We start from the raw sequence: 12,437 nt of genomic DNA, 5'->3' as shown, positions 1-12,437 counted from the left end.
GCAACTACATTGGGGGGCAAAGTCACACGTGTGGCTTTGTGAGGAAGGACATATGCTAAGCTGTGCCTTTTTTCTCCATGGTAGAGGCCTACAGGAACTGGGAGAGCTCAGTCAGGCCCTGCGGAAAGAGTCAGCAGATGCTCTGCCCAGCTGATGATAGCCGTGGGGGAAGGGAGACCCAGAACTGCCAGATCTTTGCATATTGCAAAGAAACAATTAATCTAGATCTTCATATGAAGTCTCTTGACTCTTAATGTTGCCAGCTAATGCCAATTTGGTTTAAAACACTGCTCATTCTCTACTATGTAGCATTATGGATGTGCTCACCATATCAGACACAGGTGTGATCCACATTCAGTCAAGGTCAGCCCTAGTCTGGGTTATTCAAGGACAGGACAATTTCAGTTTATTCTCCTTATACTCTCCAAGACCTAACAGAACATTTGATATGTAATCAATGCTCAAAAATATGCAAATCAATGGATAACATAAATCTGGTGCCAGTGGCTCATGTGTATATTTTTAGTTTCTTAGGAGGCTGAGCTCTAAGGATCAAGGTTTGAAGTAAGTCTGGCAGAAAAGTGCATGAGACTGCTCAATTAACAACCAAAAAACATGAAGTGGAGCTGCAGCTCAAGTGGTAGAGTGCTAGCCTTGAACAAAAACAGCTCAGGGATAGCACTCAGTCCGAGTTCAAACCCCAACACACACACACACACACACACACACACACAAAGAAATGAAATAATCCTGGCTTTTTGGTGGTTATTTGGAGATAAGAGTCTTCCTGGGCTGGCTTCTAACCATGATCCTCAGATCCCAACCTCCTTGGTTGCTACCATTTCAGGAGTAAACCACCTACACAGCAAGGATACCAACTTTTTTTTTTTGGTGGGTCATGGGGCTTGAACTTGGTGGGGTCATGAACTTGGTCTGGGCGCTGTCCCTGAGCTCTTTAGCTCAAGGCTACCACCCTACCCCTGGGCCTGGGCACTGTCCCTGAGCTCTTCAGCTCAAGTTTACCACCCTACCCTTGAGCCAAGCTCCACTTCCCATTTTCTAGAGGTTAATTGGAGATAAAAGTCTCAGGTCCTTTTGTGCCCAGGCTAGCTTTTAACCTTGATCCTCAGATCTTAGCCTCCTGAGTAGCTAGGATTACAGACAGTCGGCAGAAACCAACTTTTTAAGATTTATAGGGAATGAGAAACTAGAGGTGTCTATCTTTCTGCTTGTGGCTTATTCACTTATTATGTATTCCAGTTATATTACAGCAGTTTTAGGTGCACAGAAAATTTCAGCACATATACCTCTTGATCCTATTCCCATTTTACTATTGCCTTATATCTGTGTGATCTACTTGTTACAATTAATGAAGCAACATTGATAGACTGTTAATGAAAGATTCACTCTGAGTAGTTCTATGGTTTTGACACATCCCTACTGCTACAGTATTATTTTTTTCTTTCTCCCATCCTGCCTCTGCCCTCACTCAGAGTTCAAACACTAGTATCAAAAAAAAGGAGAGGAGGAGAAAGAGGGGGAGAGAGCTACCAGGGGAAGGGGAGGGGGAGGAAAAAATAAGACTAGACATGGTTGTGAATGCTTGAAATCCCAACTAATTGGGAGATAGAGGATTGAGATTCCAGGCCGGCACAGGCAAAAAATTAGCAAGACACTATTTCAACCAATAAGCAAGGTATAGTGCTTGCTGAGTACTGTAATCCCAGTACACAAAAGGCATAAGCAGGGGCCGGGAGTTTGGCCTAGTGGTTAAAGTGCTTGCCTAGCATGCATGAAGACTCGGGTTCGATTCCTCAGTACCACATACATAGAAAAAAGTCGGAAGTGGTGCTGAGGCTCAAGTGGTAGAGCTCTAGCCTTGAGAAAGTCCAAGGACAGTGCTCAGGCCCTGAGCTCAAGCCCAGGACTGGCAAAAAAAAAAAAAAAAAGTCTCACAGACTTTCCTGCCTGGGCTGGCTTTGAACTGCAATCCTCAGATCTCAGCCTCTTGCATCACTAGGATTACAGGCATGAGTCACCAGTGACCTAGAGAAAGTTACTTTTCTAAGTTGGAAATTTTAATGTTTGTTTGGTTTTTTTTTTGCAATTAACTAGTGAAATAGACCAAAAAAAAAAAAAATGAGTAAAGGCATAGGAACTGAATACGATTTGTTTTATACAGGTTACTGGGACTTGACCTAAGGGCTTCACACTTTTGGCTTTTTTTTTTTTTTTTTTTTTTTTTGGCTCAAGGGTATGCTATGTCACTTGAGCCATAGTGCCAATTCCAACTTTTTGGTGGCTAGCTGGAGATGAGCCCTACAGATTTGTCTGCCCTGGCTTTGAACTGTGATATTCTCAGCTCTCAGCTTCCTGAGAAGCTAAGATTACAGGTGTAAGTCACTGGCATCCATATCTGAATACAACTTAAAACTCTTTTTGTACTCAGCCTATTCATGGACTGTTTTCTATGTGTGATTCTTCTAGTGGGCTGTATTTTTTTTTTTTTTGGTGGGTCATGGGGCTTGAACGAGGTCTGAATGCTGTCCTTGAGCTCTTCAGTTCAAGGCTACCACCCTAGTCCTTTGCCTGGGCACTGTCCCTGAGCTTTTCAGCTCAAGGTTACCACCCTACCCTTGAGCCAAGCCCCCCCCATTTTCTAGAGGTTAATTGGAGATGAGAGTCTGAGGTCCTTTTGTGCCTGGGCTGGCTTTGAAACTTAATCTTCAGATCTCAGCCTCCTGAGTAGCTAGGATTACAGGCGTGAGACACTGTGCCCAGTCCATCGCGGGCTGTTTTCTTTTTTTTGCCAGTTGTAGGGCTTGAACTCAGGGCCTAAGCATTGTCCTTGGATTTTTCTCAAGGCTAGAGCTCTACCCTTGAGCCACAGCACCACTTCTAGCTTTTTTCTATGTATGTGGTGCCGAGGAATCAAATCTGGGTCTTTGTGTATGCTAGATAAGCACTATATCACTAGGCCAAACTCCTGGCCCAGGCTGCATATTTTAACAGTGGATACAAATCAACTATCCCTGCTCCCATGGAGTTTATATTCCAGAGGAAGGAAACCCCCCCAAAAGTTAGCAGGTTAGTCAAATACACAACTACTAAAAGAAAGGAAAAACAGTGGCAGATGGTTGAAGGAAGACCTGAAAAAGTTGAAGGAGTAAATAATACATAAATATGGAGTAACAAGTGCAAAGACCCTGACTAAGGTCATAGCTAGTTTGGCACATTCCATTAGTAGATGCTGGTAGACTGTGTGGACTTGGCAAAACTGAAGAAATGAGAGTACTCACATTGTACTGGGCTTTTTGACTACAAAAATGTGTGTGTGTGTGTGTGTGTGTGTGTGTGTGTGTGTGTGTGTGTGTGTATGCATGTGTGTTTATGCTGGTACTGGGACTTAAACTCAGGGTCAGGACACTGGCTCTTAGCTTTCTTTGTTCAAGGCTGGGAGTCTATCATTTCAGCCACAGTTCCATTGGCCTTTTGGTGGCTAGCAGGAGGCAGTTTCATGGCTTCTTGGCTCAAGCTGGCTTTGAATTAGCATGATCCTCAGATCTTAGCCTCCTGAATAAGTAGGATTACAGGTTTAAGCTACCAGTTCCTTGTTCCTACTGGGTTCTTGAGAGGTGTATCAGGCAGCATTAGTGGTAAGGGTCCTGGGGAGAAGAAAGCTATTTCCAGACAAAGATCAGTCATCAAGATCTCTTAGAGGTTTTGGGTACCAATCCTGGTCAAACTACAGACTCTAGGCAGTTTCTCTCTTTGTCTTTTAACTATCTATGTATTAGGTTATTTCTCAGGGGATATCACCATCTCAAGGGAAGAGATTCCAATTATCCTGAAAAACAAGGTAATTGGGATGGCAGTATTCATCTTCTCACTTCTCAGAATGAAAACATATACTTTGAAAGAACAAAAGGTAATTTCAGAAAGCATCTTCCTCACTCCCTAGAGGAAATCATAATAATTTATGGAGGAGCCATCTTTGTTATTTACAACTGTTTAGTTTCAAGTAACTTTCCTTCCAAGAAAGGAAAGAAATGGGTGGCTTTAGTCAACACATATTTTAGAGCATCTGCTAGGCAGGCTTCCAGGTGTTAAGGATATGGAAGACGAGAAAGGCACAGATTTCTGCCCCTCCTCATAGGGAAGACAAATATGCAGAAGGTGATAAATGAGATGGTGAAATAAATGACTTGAAAAAAAAATACAGCAGGGACATTTGGGAGTGGAGGCAAAAGTTTAAAATAAGTAGAGAAATATAGACAAGCCAGGTGCAGGTGGCCTAGCTTGTAATCCTAGCTATTGGGGAGTCTGAAAGCTGGAGGATAACCCAAAGCCAAGGTAGGCAGACAAGTCTTGCAGATTCCAGCTCAAGTGGTAAAAGCAGGGTAATGGGTATAACTCAAGTGGTAGAATGCCAACTGGGAAAGTTCAAGGCCTGCTGGGTACCACTGACTGATGCCTGTAATCCTTGTTACTCAGGAAGCTGAGATCTGAGGATCATGGTTCAAAGCCAGCCCAGTGAGAGACAACACAAAAGTGGAGATATGGCTCCAGTGATAAAGTGTTAGCCTTGAGCAAAAAAGCTCAGGGACATTGCTTAAGCCTGGACAAGCCTCAGGACCTATGGGGCAGGGGGAGAGAGGAAGGGAGAGGGAGAGAAAGAACTTGAGAGAGCATGCGAGAGAGATTTTCCCTACAAGTAGGAAGTGTCCATCAATCATTAGTGGGGACACATGAGATGGAAAGGCTTAGTGTTTCTCTCCTGGGTATTTGCTTTTTTTTTTTTTGTGGGTCATGGGGCTTGAACTTGGTCTGAGAGCTGTCTCTGAACTCTTCAGCTCAAGGCTACCACCCTACTGTGTAGTTACATTTTAAACTTTCATAGGCCTATACTCAATACTTCTTAAATCATGAATCAATCTTTTTATTTTTAATTTTTTTAAATTTTTTTTATGACAGAAATTTATATTTTAGAAATAATGTAAGGAGAGTCAATTCTGTTTACACTAGTATAAACAATAAAACACTCAGGAATAAATATAGCCCAAATGTAACCTTGAGCAATGAAAATTACACTGCACAGCTAGTCTTGAAAGCATCCCAGTTTTTGCCTTGTCTCCTTGCCTGTAAGGACCTCCACCTCCTCCTCCTCCTCTTCTTTGCAAATCCTGGGGCATGGACTCAGGGCTTAGGTGCTGTTCCTGGGCCTCTTTGTGCTCTACCACCTGAGCCATAGCATCTCTTCTGTGATTTTCTGAGTAGTTTATTGGAGATGAGAATATGGCAGACTTTCCCACAAGGCTGGAATCAAATCTCGATCCTCAGATCTCAGCCTCCTGGGGTCAGCAGGGGAGGAGTGGGATGCCGGTCTTTTTATTTTTATTCTTTTTTTTTTTTTTTGCCAGCTCTGGGCCTGGGCTCAGGGCCTGATCACTGTCCTTGGACTTTCTCAAGGCTAGCACTCTACCACTTGAGCCTCAGCACCACTTCCGGCTTTTTGCTATGCATGTGGTACCGAGGAATCCAACCCGGCTCTTCGTGCATGCTAGGCAAGCACTTTAACCACTAGGCCAAACTCCCAGCCCTTATTTTTATTCTTATTTGCAGTTCTGGGGTGTGAACACACAGCCTTGGCTTGCTTGCTCAACTGGTGCTCTACCACTCAAGCTACTCCTTTTAGCCTAGCTTTTTGCTGGTTATTTTAGAAATGGAGTTTTGAGGACTTTTCTGCCTGGGTTGGCATTGAACCTCTACTCCAGATCTAAGCCTCCTGAACAATTAGAATTACAGATGCAAGCCAACCAACATCTCACTTCTTTTTCTTACATGTTGCTATATAGTCTGGGCTGGTGGCAAAGACATGGTTCTGCTCTCTCAGCCTCCCTATGGCTGGGATTACAGGTGAGTGTCATAAAACTTGGCTTTAGGGGCCAGGAGTTTGGCCTAGTGGTAGAGTGCTTGCCTAGCATGCACGAAGACCGGGGTTTGATTCCTCGGTACCACATACATAGCAAAAAGCCGGAAGTGGTACTAAGGCTCAAGTGGTAGAGTGCTAGTCTTGAGAAAGTCCAAGGACAGTGCTCAACCCCTGAGCCCAAGCCCAGGACTGGCAAAAAACAAAAACAAAAACAAAAAAAACTTGGCTTTATATATTACTACCAAATTCAAGCATGTCCAGAAGTACTAACTGGTATCCAATTATTAAGAAAAAGACGGACTCCATCCTCAATACCTTGAATGTTTCTATTTCCTTACCTATACAGTAGGATAGTCTGAAACACCAGAGGCCACTGGTGAACCTAGCCTCATACCTAACGCATATTTGCTTTTGTTGTGTGTGTGTGTTTGTGTGTTTGTACTGGTTCTGAGGCTTGAACTGAGCCTAGGTGCTGTTAGCAAACTTCTTTAAGGATATTGCTCTACCATTTGAGCCATAGCACCATGTCTGGCTTTTTCTGAGTAGTTTATTGGAGATGAGTCTCATGTACTTTCCTGTCCCAGCTGGCTTTGAACTGTGATCCTCAAATCTCAGCCTCCTGAGTAGCAAGGCTTACAGGTGTGTTACCAGCCCCTGGCTTTTTTGTTGTTGGTCCTGGGACTTGAACTCAGGGCCTGGGCTCTGTGCCTGAGCCTTTCTGTGCATAAGGTGAGTGCTCTAACACACGAGCCACAGCACTACTTCTGGCTTTTTGTGTATATGATACTGAGGAATGGAACCCAGGGTTTCATGCATGCTAGTCAAGCACTCTACCACTAAGCCACATTCCCAACCTGTTTTTATTCTTTCCTAGTGCTAGGAATTGAATCCAGGGCCTTACACATGCTCCATCCTTAAGCACCCTTGATTGGATGGATCTATCTATCTATCAAAATCTATCTATTTATCTATTTATCTATCTATCTATCTATGTCAATTCATTTTTAAATAGTGTCTTACTATGTAGCCTATGTTGGCCTGGAACTCTGGGTCCCCCTACCTTAGCCTTCCAAGTGTTGGGATATTAGATATGCCCACCATGTTGTGCTTCACAGTAGCTTCTTAAAACCTCTCCTTTCCTCTTTCTTCCAAACAAAAATACAGGTATTTTTTTTCTTTTTTTGGTCAGTCCTAGGGCTTGGGCTTTGAGGCCTAAGCTTTTCAACTCAAGGCTTTTCAACTCACCTTCCCCTTGAGATACAGTGCCACTTCTGGTTTTCCAGTGATTTGTTGGTGATAAAAGTCTCCTGGTCCTCAGATCTCAGCCTCCTGAGTAGCTAGGATTACAGACATGCGCCACCGTGTCCAGCTTGCTTTTTCATTTCTTATTCACATCAATTAGTTGTACATGTCTATATATGCATATATCTTGACCAGACTCTTGTCTACTCCTGTCATTTTCCCTCACTCCTATGGGCACATTTTAAATCAGTGTCTGTCTAACTTTAATGTGTGAATTGCCTGGGGAAATCCCACTAAAGTGCAAGTTCTGATTTCTGGAGTTGCGATGGGGCCAGGAATGATCCTTTCCCTGAAAACTTATGGGTTAGGCCTCGATGCTAACTGGGGACCTTTGAGTGGCAGGAATCTGATACAACTAAATGCTGATAACACAACCATCACACAAAATGCCCTCAAAAGGGTTCTAAAGAGTATTTCTTTTAACAGTGATTCCCTTCCCCCTTCAGATTCTTGCAGTGTTACTGAGCTTGCCAGGTGCCCAGCAACCAGCAAGGCCAGACCTAATAAATACATCCGTTGGTCTGGGAAGATTCACAGCACTCTCCTCCAGGAATATCTTGCAATTGTCTCTCCATCTTTTCTGCCTTTTTGATCTTACCTTTTGCCTCTGATGATAATTACCCTTTAATTAGCATCCACCACCATGTCATCTAAATAATTATAGTAAGTGCAGCCTGCACCTCTGCCAGCCTTCTTCAAACAAAATGAGACCTTAAGCTGTTTGATTTTTTTGTTTTTTAAAAAAGATAAAACTGACCAAAATAAAACAGTCCTGTGAATACCACCCACAGTGGAAGACAGACTTGCTATAACATTCACTCACATAAGCTAAAAAGGGGAAATACACCTATGGTATTAGGGAAATTGTACATGTCCTCTTTCTCCCTACTCTCCAGGGATCCACTTGGCTGGCTAGAGAAACCTCTACAATTGACCTATAATGCCAGGTGGAACGTTTGTGTGTGTGTATGTGTGCCTGAACTTGGGCTTGAATTTAGAGCCCAACCCAGGCCCTGGCCCTGAGCTTTATCCACTCAAGGCTGGAGCTCTACCTTTTGAGCCACACCTCTATTTCCTGCTGTTTTGGTGATTAACTACAGAAAAGAGTCTCAAGGATATTCCTGCCCAGACTGGCAGATCCTCTGATCTCAGTCTCCAGAGTAGCTAGAATTACAAGCTGTGAGCCATCAGCACTGGATTCTGGAACTATTTTCTCTTAGAATTTTCAGAACTATGTGGCAACCAGAAAGTTCTGGATGCATGCAAAGCAAATTACCCATTTGTGAAGAAAAGGGAGGGTTTTTCACCGAAAACAATTAGTAGTTGTCTGTTAATTTCCCAGGAGGGTCTTCATTAACTGCCGACCAAAATCAAGGCTTTTGGGATTGGATGAAAATCCTAGCTGTCCTAGGGGAAACCGTGGTTCCGTTTAGAACACTGTTTTCCCACTTTAGAGAGGGGTGGGGGAGGGAGGGAGGGAAGACAAGACAACCTTTCCAATTTTCTCAATCATACTGACTTGGGGAAGAGAAAAAAAAATTCATTGTAACAGTGAAAAAAATACTTTTACCATCACCTCTCCTCTTCCAAGGCCGTCTCTTGTCCATTGCTTTACTCTCCCCTCCGCTTTTTTTGCTTAAGATTAGCGCTCTATCACTTTAGCCACACATCGACTTTGGTGATTACGTGGAGATACCAGGCTCATGGACTCACTTCCTGGCCCGGATTGACTTTGAACTCGGCCTCCTGAACAGCCAAGATGACAGGCGCCCCGTTCAACTCCAGAGTTGTGGAAATGCTCAGGGTAACACGAGGTCAGACTGCCCGCTCGCACTCCCGGGGCAGGCATCTGGCTGCGCCAACGAGGAAAACCGACTCCGCGGTTCCTCTCGCTCCTGCCTTTCCCCGGATCCTATCTGCCAGCACTTCAGTGTGTCTTTTTTCTTTTAAACTAAAGCCACATTACCATTATTACACCTAACCAGGTCAACGGCATTTTCTTAACGACCACCTGTTCTGGGGGCTCTGTTAAGGGCAGGGGGGGCTCCCATGGGACTTGGAGAGCGCGCGTGGAAATCCTTGAACGAGGCGGGGCGCGGTGGCCGGGCAGGGCACGGTGGCCGCGAGGGGACCCGTGTCCTCCTTCGGGTTCCGGTGGTCGTTACCTGCGCCGGGCAAGCGCCTCGGCAGGTCCTGACCGGGGCGGCTCCGAGTTCCCCGCTTCCCGGATCCTCGCGGTGGCGGCGGCGCGGCGCAGCTGCCAACCACCCGGGGTCCCCAGACACCGGCGGGTCCCTAGAGGGGAAACGATTGACACAGCTGCCTGCACCGCGCCCCCGGCCCTCTCCCGCGCCACCTGCTCTCCCGGAGGGACCAGGAGCTGGAGCCGGAGCTGGCATCCGAGCCCCGGCGGACCCAACTCCCGGACCACTGCTGGAGAAACCATCGCCCGCTCCCGCGCGGGGCTCTTGGGTACCGTGACCTCGCGGACCGGGACTACAACTCCCGTCGGGCTTTGGGGCCTAGCCAATGGCGGCCGCCGGCGCGTGCGGGGCGCGGCGCCTGCGCGGCTGTTTGAGTAAGAGGCCGTGCGATTGGCTGCGGGGTCGGCGGCCGCGCGGGGCCGGTGGGAAGCGCAGTGACGGAGCGAGCGGCTGTTGGAGGAAGGAGGTGGGGGGGCCGGGAGCGCAAATGGCGTTGAGATGGTTCAGGGCCCTGTTCAAACTCCAGCGCTGACCATTCACCGGCGGAAACGGCGACGCAGGAGAAGGTGGCGGTCTCACGGGGGCACGTAGCGAGCTCGGCCCCGGCCCCGGACGCCACGATCAGGGAGGCCTAAGCCCGGCCCGGACGGCGGCGCTCGAAGCCGGGAGGGAAGTTGCGGGGCCGCCGCTCCCTCCTTCCCCCCCTCGTCCGCCGGGCTTCCTATTTACCCGAGCGGAGCCCCGGCCTCCCTAGGCGCGCCGGTCGGCCCTCGTGTCCCGCGCGGGGCTCCCGCGTCCGCCCGTGGGCTGTCGGGAGCGGGAGAGGCGGAGGCGGCCCGAGGCCAGAGCACCCGCCAGGCGCCCAGGGTGAGTGAGGGCGGCTTAGGCCCGGGGCGGGTCGGGGCGGGTCGGGGCAGACCGCGGCGGGGGGAGTCTGGTTGACCCCCCCGGTCTCCGAGGAAGTTGGGTCCGGGGTGCCTTCGGGACAACTCTTCTCGCCCCCTCCCTCTTTTATTTCCCTTCTTTCGAGTTCTTCCCCCCACCCCCCCGGGCGGCCGCTGATTTGACTTTTCTCCCTCACGCCGAGTACGGTGCCTAGGTTTCAATCCCGCGTCTCTTTCCCCCTCCCCCCCCTCCCCCGTCGTCGAGGCCCGAGGGATTCGGAGGCAGAGGCTTCCGGGGCGTCGGGAGCGACATCCCTTTCCTGGGCGGTGGGGGTGGGGAGGAGAAAAGTTGCGTGAGCGTCCAGAGCGCGCCGAGGCCGGCTTCCCCCGCCGCCTCCCGGGGCGCCCCCGCCGGCTCTCAGGTGAGGACTTCTCCCCGGGGCTGTCGGCCCCGGCCACCCTCCTGCTGTACACGAGTCCTAAAAAACTAAGTGTCAAGACCTCTGCCCACCCCCTTCCTGAAGCCCAAGCGCACGTCTCTCGAAATGCGACTCGGCTTTGGGACTGAAGCAAAGGCCCTGCGACCGACAAGACTTCAGTTCATGAATCATGCTTTCCTTTAGAGTTAGGACGGTCCTTTGGGGAGTTGGAGGCCTGACCACGACTGATGGCCTGTCTATTTGAAATAAACTTAAGACACAGTGTCAAATGTGCCTGTGCACTTATACTTCGTATGTGCTTATGCAGTGCCATCGTCGTAGTCTTGACCTTTTTTTTTTTAATCTTCTTGAAATTAGACATTATGGGATACGATAAGAGCAATCAAAAGTACAGGACATTATATAATGAACTTCCATGCTACTCCTGTGGCTTGGGTTCAGCAGTTACTAACTAAACCAAATTTGTTCCATTTACACACTGACCATTCCTTACTGTTGGACTATTGCCCAGATTACTACATCAATGTTTCAGTATGTATTTGTGAAAGACGTGGGCTCTTACAAAAGCAACCACATTTTCTTATCACGCCGAAAATAATTAACTCCTTAGTATCAAATATTCGTCTGCAGACTTTAAGCCTTCCACAGTGAATGCTTTGTGTTTTTTTAGGACCATTTTTACAATGAGTTTTTTTTGGTGTTGTCTAGAGGAGCTCAAATCTAGATTTTTGGTTTGGTCTTTAGTCAGCACTTTTAGATGATTACCAGGTAGATGTATCCAAAACACTTCAGCTTTGTTGTTGTATGTGTAAAAATGTAGGCCAGCAGATCTCAGCTTTATATCCTTGAAGAAACACCTGATTTTGCTGTCTTTAGTAGCTGCCTGCTATGCTTTGGTTTTGTTTAATAGGCTTACACTTGACAAAAATACAGTAAAACTTGTTATTGTTAAATCTACAGCAGAAGGGAAAATAGGTCTGCCTCACAAAAACTTTTCACCAGATGTATATGATGATTAAATTATTTTGTCAAATTAGAATTGGCTTATTAAGGTAGTTAATCAAGATTAGTGGTAGGTTAAACTAAGTTGAGCAGTGATTCAGAATAAGTTGTTTAGAACTTAGATTAATAGAGACAATATGAGACTGTAGATCAAGCTATATTCAAAAGTATAGATCAAATAAAATTCACTTTTAGTTTCAAAGCAATGAAGGTTTTTTCAAGTCTTTAAGCAGTTTTTTTTCTCCCAAGTTAATGTATCGATAATTAAACTTGGAAGTGTTAGTAGATAGGAATTGATTGTACTAAGAATTGATTGTACTAAGAATACAATATAACATTTAAAAATGTTTATCTCTGATTTACTTCCTTGTAATTTTTTTTTTGCTGTTACTGTGTTGGTTTAAATAAGGTGGATTGGTCATTTATAAATCAAAGAGGAAAATGGTTCTATTTTTGCAGTAATAATTCATGGGTGACTGTGATGTGCTAGAGTTCTCCAGCTCCTGAAAATGTCATTCTGTTAAAGAGCACTATAGGATAAGGAGATCATCATCTAAGGAATATTTTTCAAGTCATAGCTCCAATTACATTAGACTAAAAATTAGAATCTACTAGGTTAGTTGTGGGTGTTTTTTTTGTTTTTTTTTCCTTCCCAGTCCTGGGGACTGAACCT

At 46.2% G+C, this 12,437-nt stretch overlaps 1 protein-coding gene across 4 annotated transcripts in view; it reads left to right on the top strand.

Moving 5' to 3' along the window:
- Window positions 1–9,736: 9,736 nt before the first annotated feature.
- Wapl (WAPL cohesin release factor) overlaps window positions 9,737–12,437 on the top strand; it is a 70,653-nt gene continuing 67,952 nt past the window's right edge. For 3 of the 4 annotated variants that reach the window (XM_090346715.1, XM_090346714.1, XM_090346712.1), the window contains exon 1: window positions 9,861–10,305. The gene's annotated coding sequence lies outside the window, so the exon portion shown is untranslated. Of the gene's footprint in view, window positions 9,813–9,860; window positions 10,306–12,437 lie in introns of those variants that run through there. The other variant, XM_090346713.1, reaches the window with a different exon arrangement.

This window comes from Megascapheus bottae, chromosome 15 (genome assembly GCF_031878675.1).
Source record: "Megascapheus bottae isolate mThoBot1 chromosome 15, mThoBot2.hap1, whole genome shotgun sequence".
In the NCBI taxonomy this organism is placed as follows: Eukaryota; Metazoa; Chordata; class Mammalia; order Rodentia; family Geomyidae; genus Megascapheus; species Megascapheus bottae.
Note: the sequence above shows the minus strand (reverse complement) of the source record. Positions and strands in the feature narration are given on the sequence as shown.